Source organism: Arachis ipaensis, chromosome B09, assembly GCF_000816755.2.
Source record: "Arachis ipaensis cultivar K30076 chromosome B09, Araip1.1, whole genome shotgun sequence".
Taxonomy (NCBI): Eukaryota; Viridiplantae; Streptophyta; class Magnoliopsida; order Fabales; family Fabaceae; genus Arachis; species Arachis ipaensis.
The window spans coordinates 24031434-24045211 of NC_029793.2; positions in this window are offsets into that span (position 1 = coordinate 24031434).

The following is a 13778-nucleotide window of genomic DNA, read 5'->3' on the forward strand; positions in this document are numbered from 1 at the left end:
TGTCCTAATTGCATGTAGTCGCGACCATGTATTTATGACATTATCTTTTACCTTGGCATTGATTATTACTTGAACCTTCCTCTTCCCGGTTCTAGCTATTTGATTTCATGTCCCTTTCTTTTTTCCCTTTTCAGGATGGCCACCAAAAAGGGTAAAGAGAAAGCCTCTAACAAGCCACCGGCGAAGAGCGGAACGAAAAGAGCATTGGCTGAGGAACCACAACCCCCGCCCACCTGCACAGCCTTGCATGCACCGAGGACGGTGCAATCTTTAAGTGTGGGGAGGTCGATACCGATCTCCGTGGGTTAGTTACTCTCCAGTCCCAACACCAATGTTTAATTTTCTTTGTTAAATTAGTTGTTGCATTTGCATGTTTGATTGCATACTTTACCAACTATTTGGTTGAAGTAATATTTTCTTTTTCAAGAAAATTTTTAGAGCATTTCACTAATTTGAATTAAAAATTTTTTGTTGAACTTGTTTGAAGAAATTTTATTTGGAACATGGTTTAGAGCTCGAACACACAAAACTAGTGAGATTTTGAGCCTATTTGATTGGTTGCATTTTATCAACCAATATATTTTATTTTTGTGTGTGTTGTTCTTTCTAAAATTGTGATCTTAGTCTTGCTTAATTCTATATTTCCATTGTTTAATGTATGCATGCACTTATGTGATTGAGGCCTTGTTTCACTAAGCTTACATACCCATATGGGCTTAACCTTTCATTATCCTTTGCAAACCCATTTGAGCCTATTTTACCCCTTTTATTATTTACTTTAGCACATCATTAGCTCTAAGCGAAAAATAATAATGTCCTTAATTTGAATCCTTGGTTAGCTTAGACTAGTGACAGTGCTCATGAATTAAGTGTGGGAAAATTAGGTTTGCCAATATTTGGTTTGAGAATTGGGTGTTGTATATTCTTGTGAAAATGTACAAAACAATAATTGAGCACATATTATTGCATTCAATACTTTAATCATATGCATTGAGAAAAACAAAAGAAAAGAAAAAAAATATAGAAAAAGAAAAATAAAAAAAAAGAGGAGAAAAAGAAAAAAATAATAAATAAATAAATAAAATATGATAAAAAGGGGACAAAATGCCCCAAAGTAAATGTTGGTAGCAATGCATATGATTTGTACTTAAATTTGGGATGCATGAATATGTGGAAAACATAGTTAATGGGTAGTTAGGATCTGTATTGTAACTACACGGATTGTCTTAAGTTAGGTGGTAAGTTTAGGTTAATCAAGGATTCAGATTTCAGTCCACTTGACCAAATACAATCCTACCTTGACCTTAACCCCATTACAATCCTTAAAAGACCTCTTGATTTGTGTATTTGTGCATTAAATTTATGTTGATTGGTAGAAGAAGAGCAAGCCTTAGAAAGCAAGCTTAGTAGAGAATTGAGAGATCGAACCTTAAACACCTGAGCGATTAGAGTGTATACACTTCCAGTGAGGGTTCGATGCTCGATTCTTTGTTCCCGACTTTCATGAGCTATCTTCTTCTTGCAAGTTATGTGTACTTCATTTTTATGATTTGAATTAATGGAATCCAATTTATGTTTGTCTTTGAGAATTTGTTTACTCTTAATCAAGTAGGTAAAAGCATTTTGCATTTAGCTGCATTTATATAAATAGGTTGCATTTCATAAGTCTTACCATTCCTCTTCACTCTTTTAGTTCTCTTGACCTTAGCATGAGGACATGCTAATGTTTAAGTGTGGGAAGATTTGATGCACCACTATTTCGTGGTACATCTTGTGCTTAATTGAGTGGATTTTATCCACTATTCTCACACTTATTCATGTAAATTGCATGATTTACACTTTCCTTCCTGATTTTGTGCTATGATTGAAAACATGTTTCTTTGGTCTTAATTTAGCTAATTTTAATCCCCTCTTATTACCATTCGATGTCGTGATATGTGTGTTAAGTGTTTTCAGAGATTACAAGGTAGGAATGGCTTAGAGGATGGAAAGGAAGCATGCAAAAATGGAAGGAATACAAGTAATTGAAGGAATTGCTGAGCTGTCCAGCCTGACCTCTTCACACTAAATCGATCATAACTTGAGCTACAAAGATCCAAATGAGGCGGTTCTAGTTGCATTGGAAAGCTAACATATGGAGCTTCGCAAAGATATATAATTGGTCATAGTTGATCTGGTGTTTAGGAGCGCGCACGTGTACATCACGCACACGCGCGCATGAGCCGCGACCTGTACGTATCAGAAGTTGCCCCCAGCGATTTATGGGCTGTTTTTGACCCAGTTTTCGGCCTAGAAAACACAGATTAAAGGCTAAGAGTGGAGCGGAATGGGACACACACCACACACCAAACACATCACACAACATTCATTCACATAATTTTAGGTTTTAGATATAGATTCTAGAGAGAGAGAGGCTCTCTCCTCTCTCTAGGTTTTAGGATTTAGGATTTCTCTTAGTTTTAGGTTTATTTCTTCTCAAATCCAGGTTCAATGTTCCTTTACTTTAGTTTTTCTTCTACTTTTATTTATTCTATTACTTTAATTTATAAATTCTCATGTTAGATTTGATTTTATATTTAATGCAAATTGAGGTATTTCAGACTTATGATTGCTTTCTTCAATTTATATTATTGATGCTTTCAATTTAATTTAGGTTTCTCTCTTTTTGGCTTTGGTTTGGTTGAGTAATTGGAGATACTTGAGTTATCAAACTCCTTGTTGATTGATACTTGTTATCTTTGCTAGTTGATTTGAATTCCAATAACTCTAGTCTTTTCTTAGGAATTGACTAGGACCTGAGGAATCAAATTGATTTATCCACTTGACCTACCTTCATAGTTAGAGGTTGACCAAGTGGGAGTAACAGACAATTCTCGTTAAAATTGATCAGGATAACTAGGATAGGACGTCTAGTTCTCATACCTTGCAAGGGTTTTCATGATCATTAGTTTACTTTCTTGTCATTTACATTCCTTGTTCAAACCTTTCAAAAACCCATAAAGATACTTTTCTCATAACCAATAATAAACACACCTCCCTGCAATTCCTTTGAGAGACGACCCGAGGTTTAAATACTTCAATTTATTTTTATTGGGTTTGCTTATGTGACAAACAAGTTTTTGTATGAAAGGATTCTTTGTTGGTTTAGAAGCTATACTTTCAACGATGATTTATTTGTGAAATTTTAAACCGTCAAAAGTCCCGCTTGTCAGTAACTAAATTTGATGTTGTGCATATCTGGGGAAGTGACAGAGCATGTTGGGAGTATACAAGTTCTATTGGGGCTTCTGGGGGGTTATTGCTAATATGGGACGAAGCGGCTTTTAAACTGAACAATTGCTATAAAGGGGATAGATGGATGTGTATAGAAAGGGTTGTGGTAAAAAATAGCTTTCATTGTGCTATCTGCTTAGTGTATGGACCGCATGAGAGATCTGAGAAGATCTAGATGTGGAAAGAATTGAGTTATATTGCAGGATTGTGTCAGGTGCCGTTCTGTTTTTGGGAGACTTTAATGAAGTTTTGAATTTGGAGGAAAGGAAAGGAGCGACTACATTATCAGCGTCGGCGGCAGATTTTAGAACATGGATAGATGATATGGAGTTGATTGATTTGGCACTGAATGATTGAAAGTATACATGGTTTAAGGGACGGTCATGCAGTCGTATCGATAGGAGCTTAGTCTCCTTGGGGTGGCTTGACGTGTACTCAGAGACGCGTCTAAGGAGCGGCCCGAGAGGTCTATCAAATCACTACCCCTTGGTTATGGAAGACAGCAGAAGATTTGAGGGTCCAAGACCATTCCGTAGCTTGGAATCGTGGTTCACGCATGAAGGGTTCTTGAGAATGGTGAAAGAAGAATGGAGGGAACTAGGTGACGTACAATTCTTACAGAAGATGAAGGCACTTTCAGAACCACTACGTAGATGGCATAAGCAGCATTTTGGAGATATGGCTTAGCAGATTAGGAAGTTTGAGAAAGAAATCAGGAAGGTGAATGATATGGTCAGTAGAGGACAGTATGACGGTACAATAGAGGCAAGGAGAAGGGCTTTAGTGAGGTGTTGCGAAAAGTGGTATCAAAGTAGGATGTGCATTGGAAGCAAATGTCAAGATCTCGGCATGCTAATGAGATGGCTCAAAACATAAGGTACTTCCATAATATAGCTTCGGTGAGAAGAAGGAATAATCGAATTGAGTATTTGGTGGTTAATGGGAGGCTAGTGAGGAATCAAGCAAGAATCAAGGTTGCGATCCAGGACTTTTATAAACGCCTGTACCACCAGGAAGCATCCCCAAGGGTGAGCTTTAGGGTTGAATTAGTTAATCGATTAGAGAGGGAGGAAGCAGAAACCTTAGAGGCGCTACTATCAGAAGAAGAAGTGAAAGAAGCGGTTTGGAATTGTGAATCTTCTAAGGCTTCAGGGAGTGACGGATACAACATGAATTTTATAAAAAAAATGTTGGAATGAGATTGGAGCGGAATTCACTGCAGCTGTGATGGATTTCTTTGAAACAGTGATAAACCACTATTTCATGGTTTATCTTGTGCTAATTAGAGGATGGAAAGGAGGCTTGCAAAAATGGAAGGAACGCAAGGAAACAAAGGAGCTTACCAGCGAGGAGCGACGCGGGCGCGCACTTAGCGCGCACGTGCACATTAACGCATTCACACACCGACGCGCACGCGCACCTAGCGCGTACGCGCAACAGGCGAAAAGGACAATCGACGTGAGCGTGCACCTGGCACACATGCGTGACATGCGCGATCTGCAGAATTTGCAGAAATCGCTGGGGGCGATTTTGGGCCAGTTTTAGACCCAGTTTTTGGCCCAAAAACACATACTAGAGCCAGGAAACAATAGAGACTCAAGACGTTCTACATAGTTTTAGTTTAGTTTTGGATCTAGAGAGAGATTTCTACCTCTTCCTCTAGGTTATCTTTACATTCATAGTTTTAGAGTTTTATTGCCTTGCCTTGGATATGGAGAAGGTTCATTACTTCCGTTGAAGACTTCATTATTCTAGTTTGTTTCCTTACTTATTCCTCACTCTTTTATATTTTTAATCCCTATTTAGAGTTACAATTGGAAAGCTTTTATGACGTTAAAATTTATGAATGCAAATAACCATTTTTACTTTTAATTGATTTTTAGTTATCAATTATCATGTCTTCCTTTTATTCCTCTCTTATTTTGTGAAAGTTATATTCATCATAATGGAGTAGTTCTCCAACTTTATTGGGAGTTGATTAAAGAAAAAACCTTGAGTTGGAATACTCAAGTGCTAATATTAACTGAAGGTTTTTAACTAATTCTCCTATCTTCAACTCTAATCCTTCTTAGGAAAGGATTAGGTCTTGTAAACAGAAGTTAGATCCCAACTTACTTGACTTCCCTTCGTTCGTTAAGGGTTAACCAAGTAATAACAACAATCTTCTATCATTATACTTGTGAAAGTTCAACAAAGATAGAACTTCCATTAAATCTTCTCCTGGTCAAGGCTTTTATCTGAATTTACTATTATTTACTTCTCTGTTTCTCAAACTCAAAAACATTTCGGGAAAACCTCTGATTAATAAAATATCACTCTTTCTGCAACTCGTTGGGAGACGATCTGGGACTCATACTCCCAGTATTTTTAATTCTAAATTTTGTGACAACCCTTTCTAAATTGATAAGCGGAATCAACAGGGGTTAAGAGCTATACTTGCAATGCTTTCTCTATAAACTCTTAATTGGTGATTTTCCGCACGTCAATTAGGATCGACGCGCCAGCGCCTAGTGCGCGTCCGTGCCCCTTGGTGAATGCGAACTGGGTCAGATTAAACAGAGAATTGCACTGGTCTGGGGCAGGAACTGTTCTAGAAGCACAAAATGCCTGCACGTGCGCGCACACTGTGCGAACGTGCCCTTGTGTTTCGGTCCATCCCTGCGTACGCGCACATGGCGCGTCCGCGTGCGTCTGGAATTCAGCGTAATATAAAATTTTGGCCAAGAGTTGTGCTGGTTTCGTGCTAGATTCGAGCTAGAGGCGCAAACATTGTTGTGCGCCAGCGAACAGTGCGCGAACGCGCTCCTCTCTTTTCCGCAACCCGCACGACCGCACGCAGTGTGCGTCCGCGTCGGTTGCGCCGCATTACTCACTCATTGCGCCGCCCAGTTTTCGTTCCTTTCCCCCTTAAATTCTAATTCTTATCTTCTCCAATCCTAATTTCTTTTCTTCTCCTTTCTTTTTCTTTTTTTTCTCTTTTATTCTTCTTCTTTTCTCTTCCTACTTCTCTCTCACTCACATCCTCCATTATCTCTCTTTCTCACCTTCTTCCCAAGGTTCTTTCTTTCTACTTTCTTTTTCTTCTTCTTTTTATTTATTTCTTTTTGCATAATTCTTTTTGGTGTTAGAAACCTAAATTGGGTGATTCTTTTCTTCTATAATTGCTTGTGATTATTATGGAGTTATTTAACAATTAAATTTAATTTTTTTGGGTTGCTTGCATGTTCAAATTTAATATTTTCAATAACATATTCACCATGCATGCTACGTGTTTGTGAAAAAGTCCGTGTGGCATTGTGAATTCTTTTTAATTATTCTCTCCTTCTACTCCAATGCCTGTTTTTCACAAAACCAATCCAATATTTTATTAAATTAATATAATTGTCAATACAAACATGATTGTTAGTTTATTACAAGTGATAATATATTTGAATAATTGATGCTTGATCTATGCTACTCATACCTTTGCCCGCATGCTAATAAACATCTTGCATCTTGCCATAACGTGCCCTAGCTATATTTCCATTGATGAACTGATTAAATGGAATCGCGATCATGTATTTCGTTCTTTATTTCCTTAACTGGGCATTGGTTATCACTTGTAGCGTCCTCTTCCTTGCTTTAACCCTTCAATTTCACACCCCTCTCTTTTCTCCCTTTTCAGGATGGCCACCAAAAAGGGTAAAGAGAAAGCCGCTAGCAAACCATCGGCAAAGAGAGGAACGAAAAGAGCACCAGCGGAGGAACCACCCTCCTCAAAATCAGTCAAGCCTTCCACAAAGTGGGTCAAGAGGATCATTAAGGTTGAGGAAACCGAGAAAACCTTCCCAGCAAAGGACGCTGCGCGGTTCCCTAACCGCTACTGTCAGCAGATGTTCCCATTCTAGCTGCAAGGAACTACAACAATGAGTACCTTCTTATCTTCCCTACCAACATTATTGAATTGGTAGAGCCCCGCATTAAAAGAAGACAATGGGGATTCTTATGGAGACAGCCGAGGCAGGTCAATCTTTCATGGGTAGTCGAATTCTACTCCAACTTTCATATGCCGACCCTGCAATCTGTCTATGTTCGTCAGAAGCAAATCCCATAACTGAAGAGGCCATTCAGCGAGCTCTAGATCTTCCCCCTGCTCCAGAAGGACCAGACGCATACCAAGAAGCCTCTTTTAAGCGCCAGAGATACCAATTTGACTGGGACGCCGTCCTCAGAGTTATAGCTCAACCTGGCAGTAGATGGATCTATGGTTACCATCGATCTCGGCCTAAGAGCATATTGGCTTCAGCACTTACCTTGGAAGCTCGAGTGTGGGCACAAATCATGTCCCACTATGTCTTTTCGAGCACCCACGAGTCCTCCTTCACTGCAGACATGGCCGTACTCATCTGGTGCATCCTTACAGACCAACCTCTCAATTTACCAAGACACATTCGGCAAGCCATGGGACACGTATAGATTGCGGGCAACCTTTCTTTTCCCGCCTTGGTTTCAGATCTAGTCTCAACCACTGGAGTCTCCTACAGAGTTGGGAACACCAAAGCTATAATTCCGTGGGATGATCAGAAAGTACCCAACAGGAAGTACCTCAGACTCCCACCAACCAGAGACAGACCCAGGTGGTAGAGAGAGGGGGCACTTGCCCCGCCCCCGCCAATCAATTTTTTTGGGTCCGTCACTGCCACCAACCACTATGTGCTGGAATGTAGACCCGGCCAGAGATACTCCTTCTCCCTCCACATCACAAGCACCTTCAACAAATCAGCTACTCCTTCAAATACTACAGAGGTTGGATCGCATTGAGCGCCGTAACAAGCGCCGATTCACTTACCTGAAGGAGCTGATTGTTGGTAACAATCCACCCACAGAAGAACCAGATACTCCGAACTCCACTTCAACTACCAGCATGGGGAGCCATGAAGACTCCATTTGTGGAGATGCTGTTACCAGATTTCCTTTGTTCCTGACTGATGGCACCGAGGACGGTGCCAAGCTTTAAGTGTGGGGAGGTCGGTCAGTACCTGACTTCCGGAGGTAATTTTTCCTTCTCTTAGCACCAGTAGATAAATTTTCTTTTGTTAGGATATGATAGATTGCATAGTAATAGATTTTTCTGCATGCATGTTCTACTTGATAAAAAAATAAAATAAAATAATAAGTTTCTTTTTAAGATCCTATTTTTGAAAAATTTCACTAATTTAAATCAAAACTTTTGTGTCAAACTTGTTTTGAAGACTGTAAATTGGAACATGGTTTAGAGCTAGAACACACAACCTGTGAGATTTGAGCTTAATTATATGGTTACATTATTTAACCATAATATTTTATTCTTGTGTGTTTTCTTCTCTATGATTGTAATTTTTATTTTGTTCCATCATATATGTCCAAGGTTTAGTGTATTTAAATGTATGCATATGATTGAGGCCATTATTTGTTTTTGCTCACTTATCCCAAATAGCCTACTCTTTCACTTACCATTGTTAGCCACTTTGAGCCTTTTAACCCCTAATTGTTCTATATTTTACCACATCACTAGCCTTAAGCAGAAAAATAATTAAATACCCCAATTAAATCTTTGGTTAGTTTAAGATAGAGATTGTGTATTAACTAAGTGTGGGAAAACTGTGGGAACATGGGTTAATAAGGGAATGTCTTATGATTATCACTTTGATAAAATATTGGGAAATTGGGTATCTACTCATGTAAGACCGGAAAAATTAAAAACCACTGTGCATTGATGGCTTATGTTTACTTTTATATATAAAAAAAATTCAAGTAATTAAGTAAATAAATAAATAAGGAGACAAAGTTACCCCAATGTTAAGTTCATGAAAAGATCAATGCATATGTGATACAAGTTAAAAGAAAAGTTGGTACATGAGTATGTAATGCAAAAGTGGGAATTATATAGAGTGTATGTATGTTAGGTGAGAGCTTAGTCTATTCAATGATTCAATTTATAGCTCATTTAGCCATATATATATATACCTTCACCCTTACCTTAGCCCCATTACAACCTTGAAAAGACCTCATGATGTTTGCATTGATACATTAAATACTTGTTGATTGGTTAGGTGAAGAACAAAGTTTAGAAAGCATGACTAGAGAAGAGTAGAGTGATTACCCTATACACTTGAGTGACTAGAGTGCATATACACCATCAGTAAAGGTTCAATGCTTGATTCTATGTTCCCTACTTTCATGAGCTGTCTTCTTACAAGTTTACTTATTTTTACTGTAGGATTTGAATTAGTGGAATTTAATTTATGTTTGTCTTAAAAAACTTATTTACTTTTAACCAAGTAGACGAAATCATATAGTTACATTCATACATAGGTTGCATTGCATTGCATGAGTCTTACTTTTTCCTACTTATTTATTTTATCTCCTTGAGCTAAGCATGAGGACATGCTAATGTTTAAGTGTGGGGAGTTTGATAAACCACTATTTCATGGTTTATCTTATGCTAATTTGAGTGGTTTTTATCAACTCTTTACTCACTTATTCATATGATTTGCATGATTTTACAATTCCTTCCTAATTTTATTCTATGGTTGAAAACTTACTTCCTAGACATCTAAATTTTATATTTCAATTCCCCTTTATACCATTCGATGTCGTGATCTGTGCGTTAAGTGTTTTCAGGCTTTATAGGGCAGGAATGGCTTAGAGGATGGAAAGGAGGCTTGCAAAAATGGAAGGAACGCAAGGAAACAAAGGAGCTGACCAGCGAGGAGCGACGCGGGCGCGCACTTGGCGCGCACGTGCACATTAGCACATTCACACACCGACGCGCACACACACCTGGCGCGTACACGCAACAGGCGAAAACGAAAATCGACGCGAGCGCGCACCTGGTGCGCACGCGTGACATGCGCGATCTGCAGAATTTGCAGAAATCGCTGAGGGCGATTTTGGGCCAGTTTTAGACCCAGGTTTCGGCCCAGAAACACAGCCTAGAGCCAGGGAACAGCAGAGACTCAAGACACATTCTCATTCTGCATGGTTTTAGTTTAGTTTTGGATCTAGAGAGATTTCTACCTCTTCCTCTAGGTTATCTTTACAATCATAGTTTTAGAGTTTTATTGCCTTGCCTTGGATATGGAGAACGTTCATTACCTCCGTTGAAGACTTCATCATTCTAGTTTGTTTCCTTACTTATTCCTCACTCTTTTATATTTTTAATCCCTATTTAGAGTTACAATTGGAAAGCTTTTATGACGTTGAGATTTATGAATGCAAAGAACCATTTTTACTTTTAATTAATTTTTAGTTATCAATTATCATGTCTTCCTTTTATTCCTCTCTTAATTTTGTGAAAGTTATATTCATAATAATGGAGTAGTTCCCCAACTTGATTGAGAGTTGATTAAAGGGAAAACCTTGAGTTTGAATACTCAAGTGCTAATATTAACTGAAGGTTGTTAACTAATTCTCCTGTCTTCAACTCTAATCCTTCTTAGGAAAGGATTAGGTCTTGTAAACAGAAGTTAGATCCCAACTTACTTGACTTCCCTTCATTCGTTGAGGGTTAACCAAGTAATAACAACAATCTTCTATTATTATACTTGTGAAAGTTCAACAAGGATAGAACTTCCATTAAATCTTCTTTCGGTCAAGGCTTTTATCTGAATTTACTATTATTTACTTCTCTGTTTCTCAAACTCAAAAACATTTCGGGAAAATCTCTGATTAATAAAATAGTACTCTTTCTGCAACTCGTTGGGAGACGACCTGGGACTCATACTCCTAGTATTTTTAATTCTAAATTTTGTGACAACCCCTTCTAAATTGATAAGCGGAATCAACATGGGTTAAGAGCTATACTTGCAACGCTATTTTCTCTATTAACTCTTAATCGGTGATTTTCCGCACGTCAAACAGCAAAATTACCAGCAGACGCTAATGTCACATAGGTAGCTTTGGCTCCGAAATTCGTGGGGGCTAAGGAGATAAAAGATCTCAGACCTATCAGTATGGTTGGGTGTGTCTATAAGGTTATCTCTAAATTGTTGACACGAAGAATGAGAAGTGTAATGCCAGACTTAGTTGGAAAATCACAGAATGCCTTTGTGAAGAGGAGAAAGATACATAATGGAGCTCTAATTGCATGTAAAACTGTACAATGGTTGAAACTGAAGATGAAGGAATCAACAATTATTAAACTGGACTTCCAAAAAGCCTATGATAGAGTTAAATGGTGCTTTGTTGATACTGTGCTGGAGAAGATGGGCTTCGAAAGAAAATGGAGGGAGTGAGTTAGGGAGTGTGTTACATCAGCATCTATCTCTATTATGGTTAATGGGTCTCCATCGAAACCATTCAAAATGGAGAGGGGACTACGTCAGGGCAACCCATTATCGCGGTTTTTATTTGTTCTGGTGGTGGATGTGCTTAACAGGATGATCGGGGAGGCAGTTAGAAATGGTCGGATATTGTCACTTTTAGTCGGTAGGGAAAATATAGAGTTATCACACTTACAATTTGCTGACGACACTATATTATTCTGTTCGCCGGAGGAGGAGACAATGAGAAACTATAGAGGCTTCTGAGGTGCTTTGAAATGATATCTGGCTTGAGCATCAACTTTGAGAAGTCTAACTTGATACCAGTAAACTGCAGTCAGGAGTGGGTTAACCAGATGTGTCAGCTACTAGGTTATCAAGAGGTAGCTCTACCGGTAAAGTACCTTGGCATTAGCCTAGGAGCAAATCCGCGGTTGGTAAAAACTTGGAAGCCGGTTATAGATAAGGTGGAGGAAAAACTCAGTTTGTGGAAAGCAAAGATCTTTAGTAAGGCTGGTAAGCTGGTACTTATTAAGTCGGTAATTAACAGCCTACATATTTATTACTTGAGTTTGTATAAGATACCTAACGTGGTTGCACGAAGAATTATCTCCTTGCAGAGGAGGTTCTTTTGGGGGAAGGATGATGGTAGACCTGGTATGGCCCTTGTGAAGTTGGAGCTGATCCAAGCACCAAGGAAGCTAGGAGATTTGGGGGTGGGTGATGCGGTGATTCGTAATATAGCTTTACTGTTTAAATGGTGGTGGAGGTTCTCTAAGAAAGACTCTTCTCTATGGAAGAAGATTGTATGCTCCTACAATAGTTTGAACCCAAATCACTTGTTGTTAACTCAGACATTACCGAGGAGGGGCGGTCCGTGGAGAGACATATGTCAAGTGCAAATAAGGGAGCAACATGTCAGGCAGAAGATGATTGATGGCCTTGCTATGGAAGTAGTGGAAGATCCACCAGATTTTGGGAGGATACATGGCTCCAAATGGGGAAGCTGAAAGACTCCTTTCCAAGACTCTTCTTGATTTCAAACAAAAAAGGATAAGTAATTGGGGATTGTGGGTTCTAGGATGGGATAGAGTGGGTTTGGCACTTCCACTGGAGAAAGGAACTACGATAATGGGAGACAGATAGATTGAACCAACTGTTTCATGTCTTGCAATCTATTAAATTGATAGCAGATGTGCAAGATAGAGTGGTGTGAAAATTTGACAAGGAAGGCGTTTATTCTACTAATTCGTTTGTGCAGGTTCTATAGGAAGAGACTTTGGATGAGGAGCTTCTGAGATACAGGTTCGCAAAGGAAATCTGGAAAGGCCTAGTTCCGCCTCGAGTGGAGTTATTCGCGTGGTTTGTATTGGTAGGCCGGGTCAATACAAAGGACCGGCTAAATAGATTGGGAATCCTACAATAGAATGATGATTTGTGCGTGTTGTGTAAGAAAGATGTTGAAAATATACAATATTTATTTATCAATTGTGAGTACTCTTGGCAGGTGTGGTGTGCTTGGATCTTGACATTTAGACAGGCATGGATTGTCCCTGGTACTTTGAAAGAGCACTTTGAGAGTTGAAGATCCATACCGATGAAAAAAGAGAGGCACAAGTATTGGCTAATTAGGTTCTTCTCAGTTATATGGATTATTTGGTTACGCCGGAATGATGTCATTTTTCGCAGCAAGACAACAGGAATTGGCGACTGTGTGGAACAATCGTTTTCATGTGCTACAGAGTTGTGTTGTAAATAACTCGTGTTGTTGATGGCTATGCCGGAGATGACATAGGTGATGTTATGCCTTTATCGTTCTTATGTTTGTCTTATATTGCTCCACTTGTGNNTGTTTTTCTTTTCCTTTAAAAAAAAAAAAAAAAAACACGCAGACACGACAACTCAGCGAAGTATTCGTGCTTCGTAGGTTACTATCTTTGTTATTCTCAGGTCATCCTCCTAGTTTTCTCTTTTTTACATCGTTGTTTGATATATTTATGCTTTTAATTTTGTCTTTATAATAATTATTTTCTTGATTGTTATCTGTAACACCCCAACTATTAGAATGCCACGCTTCTGGCTGCGTCACTCTGATAGCTCGAGTATTACGACGACTCTTATAATATTTAATACTAAAATATTAGCCTGTTTGAAACTTAAAAACCGCATAACCTTTCGTAAACACTTTTTCGTGGAAACATAAACTTACATGTACATACAAAC